The sequence below is a fragment of the Oculina patagonica genome, chromosome 9 (assembly GCF_052425735.1).
Source record: "Oculina patagonica isolate OP01 chromosome 9, crgOcupat, whole genome shotgun sequence".
Lineage (NCBI taxonomy): Eukaryota > Metazoa > Cnidaria > Anthozoa > Scleractinia > Oculinidae > Oculina > Oculina patagonica.
In genome coordinates this window covers 12,099,194-12,105,195 of record NC_135766.1, presented here as the reverse complement: position 1 = coordinate 12,105,195, position 6,002 = coordinate 12,099,194, and positions in this window count along the sequence as shown.

Here is a 6,002-nt window from a genome sequence, read left to right as displayed (position 1 = left end):
CACTCCATTTTGCAATTATAGTTTTGATTTTGTCTGCTTCTCCCAAAGTTATACATAATGTATCACCGTCAATTGTTCGAAGGACCACATGACATCATTGTTCTAAGACATGCACCATTACATATCAAAGTGCCCCTGCTTTTGGCTAGATACAAACGGCTCAGTAAAAGATGAAAAATGAATAACAATGAGAAATGGCTTTTTAACTCTAAACATGGATAATTTGAATGAGTTAGGCAGCCGCTTTACTTGCTTTGTTTTATGTGATTACTGTTTGTTTTTCCTCTCAGTAACAATTAACACCTGTCTTGGCCTGTTTATTAAGCACTGTTGTCAAGGCCATGTAGGTTAAACGTAAATGTCAGACGCGGATTTGCTTCACCGATTATGAAGTTAGCATTGCAGGTTGTATTGTCTTCCTTGGCCACTACTAAAACAAAAGGGCAAAAACACAATGGCAGTCAACTGGTACGCGTTTTCTATTCTTTACGGTTTAGTTCCAAGTTCAAAACACTAATTCCCCCTACCGTTTAACATATATTTTTTTTAATGTTAGTTCGATTCTGAGAATTTTGTGGTGAACAAAACAATAGCCCTTAGCTGACAATGTTCTTTATCCTTGTCTCCTGTTTGAAATTTATTGATATTGGAAGGAGAACATGAATGCGGCTTTTATTTGTCAACGGATGGTCAATAAGGAAAATCTTAACCTTCTTCAAAATGGTCTTATTTAGCGAAGAATTTTAAACGGATTAGTTAAACATTTCGTGCACACAGAAGCAGATTCAATAAATATATAAATAAAAATATATATTTAAAATTTCCCTTGTATTGTTAGCTTCCTTGCGTGATCTTATCTTTGTGTTTATTGTTTTGAGAAACCTCATATAGCTCTGAAGTGCATAGCCCATTAGCCTGACTTGAATAGAATTATTGTACTAATATATTGTTTACAAGCACTTTCTTGTTTTTACAGGAGTGTTGAGATGCAAAGTCAATAATGACATTAGAGTTATGAGTAATTACTTTTGTAGTCGGAAAGTATACACACTTAAAAAAATAGTTTAAGCTGAAGCGTTCTGGAGGTTTCGTTTTTTTCCAATTTACCAGTTCCGTAAATAAACATTTAACGGTTACAACAAGTACCTTTAGTGAAATTTTCTGGAGAGGAGTAAAAAACTGACCCAAGATGAAACAAGTACGTGAGAGGAAATTAGATGAACTCAAGATTAAAAATTCGCTTCCCTATTGAAAAACCCACTATAATGTATATTAATTAACAGTATTGACCAGGATAACAATTAACTCCGTAAATAGGCAATGTTTATGTGTACTGTGAACTGTTCAGGTTTCGTGAAAAGTCATTGCTTCCTTGTTTTCCATTTTCAATGTCATGAACTGAATCGGTACTGTTTATGTTTATGTTATTCTCATTTAGGAGGCAGAACAATCGAAGACATGCAAAGAAGCTTCCTGCGCGAAATATACGAAACATTTTTCTTTAACTTTTTCGATAGGTCAGAGAACAAACCCTTTAAAGGAGGGCCGCAACCAGACCTAGTGGGTTCTGGGGGCATGCCCTCCAGAAAATTTTGAAATCTAGAAGCTATAAATATCTTTCAGAGTCATTTTTTCTTGAGAAAAATCAATTTTTCAATTGGGGATTATATTTTCAACAAAACATATTTTGTTTTTAAATTCGGGTAAACATTTAGACGAGGCAAGTGCCTCGTCATGCCTCTTGCTAGTTGCGGCCCTACAAAGCTGTGATTATACCTGACTTTAAAGACGATTGTCACAACAGGTGACAAAACAGCGATATACATGCACTACTAACTAACGTCAGAGATACTTTCAAAAGAAATTTTGCGTTAAAACATAGAGAAACAGAACAACAAATTCAACACAGGTGTAAACATGCGTCAATATCCGGGACTTAATAAGAAGTTTTGAGATTCACAACATGCAAACTCAGTTCGCGATTCAAGTAGGTCCTATTAAATTCAAGCTAAATTTTAAGTTTATTTCATTTTAGGTCCCCTTAGCACTTTTATAATTTTAGTTTTAATTGTACACGTGTAATAATAGGAAGATATTTTCAAATCGTTGGAGTCCTGCAGTGCATTATTTCCAGTTGTCCTCTATATTTCTTAATATCGGCCTAGCTACATTGACTGATTTTTGCGTGTGTTGATTATTTTACGGCGTAAATATTTTAATGGTATCGTTGTCGATCGATCGATCGCCAGATAATCTGGGAACTGTTGGAAACTGCACCGAAAAATTGAATAGTGTTCTTAATCGCCCAAAGCCTACTTAATTTCAACAAGACTAAGACAAGACGAAAATCTAGGATGTCCAAATATTAGCCACACAGCGAGCGATCATGCGGATGCCGTCCTTTATCTGACTAATTGATCAGTTTGTTTACTTATCACTGAAAGTGATTTTCACAAAAGAGAGATCTACACGCACGCTTTCATTTTGCCAATTTAGATAATACTAACCCGTTTTTATTTTTAGAAATGGTAATCAAACAGATCATAGAAGATTAAATAAATGCACAATTTTTAATTAAATTTGTTTTAAACAAGTATGCTGAGTGATGGCGAGTGAGAAGTACCTGGCATTTTCTTGTCCCAGCTCGAAACGTAACAGTGTGACGACTGTTACCCTATTCCTATATATTCGTGAAAACATGATCTAATAATTATTCAATCTGAATCGTTATTCGTCCGGTAACTTCCTGGCGAACAAATTAAACTACGAGTTATTTTGGGGAACGGCTGGGTCGCGTCTAGTTCAACACTGAATTGGGTAAACACAGTGTAAACTGAACATTTCTGACCCCGTTTTTTTTTTTTTACCAGCAACTTTTGGTTAAGAATTAAACGTCGGAGTCGTCTTTTTTACTAATAAGTTAAATGACTGTCTAGAAATTGATTGAAATGTTTAAAACTCTATTTAGAGATGACAGCCCTGATCCAAAGCCAAATATTTCCTTTGTTATTCATCTTATCTTTCCCTTTTTAACAAACATGTTCCTTTTCATTTTATGCCCGAAATCTTCCTGTTTTTTATACCAAATAAAAGGATTTTCTGATTTCCGTGTATGTGTAAAAATTGTTCCTTCAGCTATAATAAAATTATTAATAAACAGCTATTTTATTCCGTTCCTTAAAACTTGAATATGCAACATCATAAAGTAATGTAGTTTTAAAATGACTATTTATAAAGGCTAAAAACGAAAATAAAACCAAACGTTTTCGAAATCATTAGAGCGGTGACTTTATTTCAAAACCTTAGGATTTTCCTTTTATGTATATTTTAATCGTTTTTCTTAATTTAGCCTTGTAAATAGTCATTTTAATCAAAAGCTATGGTCAAATATAGTTTTACTACACTTTTTTCTCATTAAAGGAGCTCTTAAAAGTAGAAAATGCCTCAGGGAGAGAATCAAGGGTGAGGCTATTTCGGTTGCACAAGTTATTTAATTGTGTCGACAAAGGCCGTACCGGAAATGGTAAAAAATCTTGTAAACTGCAATTGAGCGTTTCCTCTGAGTCGGCATGCAAACGAAATAATTGCTGTTCAGTAACCAGAACAAGAAACAAAGATCAAAATTTATTTTGCCAAGTATATGAATAGTTAATGTGGTTGAAAATGACGGAGTACAATCTTATTAAAGCTGGTTTTCACTGGGCTTAAGCAAAAACGCAATTAGCATAGCATAGAAAGAACTAACACGGCCATCTTCTTATGTCCTTACTAGAAACAAGCATAACCATAAACACAACAAGGACAATTTTTTTATTGCAATTGTGCTTACGCTTTACATTCATGCTAATGAGAGAACATGGTAATAATAATGAGCGTACTCTTTCCGTTTATGCGTTTATTCGTATGCTTGTGCTTATGCCCATTCAACATCATCCTTTAAAGGCAAAAATAATTAATTGACATCAAATTTGTCAAGCAGAATAATAGGAACCGCATTTGGTGTGGCGTTTCTCTGTTTACGGTTTACAGGAATATTTAATGTATCGAATTTTGTGGTTTGTGTTCCCTGATTTGCGTATTCTGCACCAATTGGGTTGATCCTTTTACTTTCTTTTAGACTTGGTGCCACTCGTTGACTTTTGCTTTTGCTTAGTCCATGAACGCCGCCGAAGGTTGTCGAGGCAGCAGGGCTATATCTTGGTATTATCAAAAGGGGTCCAACGTTCCCACTGGCAACCATCTTTCGGTTTTGGCTTCTGGATTTGTGATCTTTTGGAACGATGAGCTTCCTTTTGAATGTCTTTTCTTTCTTCCACATCGATCCCATGAAAATAAACGGATTTGCAACGTACATAACAAACAGCAAAAGCTGTAAATAGATTCGCATATCGTTGCAAAATAGGCAGTTTTTAATACCACCCACACGCAAGGCAAGTGACCATAGAGTTGTTGGAGCCACGCTCACCAAGTAGGTTGCGACAATTTTTATTGTCAAAAATATCATCTGCTTCTCTGAACGCGCGCGGCTTTGACTGGAAGTGTTCAGCCTCCTGGCCAGGTTTCTCATCGATTTTAACGAGGACCAGTTGGTGAACACGACATAGCTACACGTAAGTATAAAAATAACCGTGAGTAAAACGATCATTGGCTCCGAGTAAGGGCCTTTTGCGGATGAGATCAGTATGCAGTTCGTAGAATCTATTTTGATCACGAGATGAAGAAGCCCAACCAAAAACGGAACTACCCAAATGACCGCGAGATACCGCTTCACATTCCCTTTTGTCATTCTCCTTCGAAATGGTCTACAAATAAAATCGTAGCGGTCCAAGCTTAGAAAGCAAATGTTGATACTGTCGGTGATGAAGAAATAAGTCAGGGAGAAATATCTTGCCCTGCAAAGGGCTGTTGGTACTTGAGCCCATTCAACGAACGAAAGAAAAATTGTTGTAAAAAGGCTGGGCATCCCGATCAGACAACTAAATGTGCCAATTAGACACAGGTTTTGAAGCAAAATTCGATAAACAGTCCTGTTTCGACGTGAGTTTCTTAATCTCGCAAAGAGTGCCGTGTTGGCGAAGATTCCAAGAGCCATTTCCAGCCCTAAGATTATAAGAGACGCCTTGATCGCTGTTGTGGAATAAATCGCGGCAACTCGAGAAGAATTGTACTGAAGACTTCGAGGTCGTTTTAGGGGCTGCATGGTACTTGAATTATTAAGGGCCATTCCTCTGACTGATAACCCAAAACGTTTTGCTGCACTGGTTTTCAAAAACGGAGAAAAAAATATCATTCGAAGAAAATATCGAGGATAGGACTTCCGCTCTAACATGGGTCTTGCATAAAGTGGAAAATCTTTTTCGGTGATTTCAATAAGACTATAAGCAATAATGACATAACTGAAAGCTTTAATTTGCTAACGCTATTGTATTCCACCTATGACAAAACTTGAAAAAAATAATTAGCGGAAGCCGAAACGTAAACAACGAGATTGAAATAATACACTTGAAAACCATTAGGCGGTCGAGTTATATTTACAATACAAGTGTGCTTTTCTTTGCCTATTTCTGGGGCCAGCCACGTCCAAGCTTGGTAACCGTATCGAGTGTCAAATCAGTGATGTTTATGTAAGGAAGTAGAATACATCCTGATTTTACAATAACACCAGATGTGATTTTTTAATAGAGATAAAATGCACTTTTCTTCTGTTGATCTTTGTCGTATTCTAACTAAAGTGAATTGCAATTTAGGATTTTACGGCTCGTGTTTATTCACTAATGAAACATAAATCACTCAGTCAAAAAATGATTTAACATCAAAAAGCACTTTGAGTAGCTTTAACAAGTGTAATATGACATTAGCACTTCTTTGACTCTCCAGATTTTCCGAAAAGTTGATTGTTTAAAGTAGTAAAAGTGAAAGGTAACGTAATTTGCATAAACTTCAAAGGCTATCGAGTGCACATTTTATATAAATCATTTTCTTGCCCAAAGAAGAAAAACGAA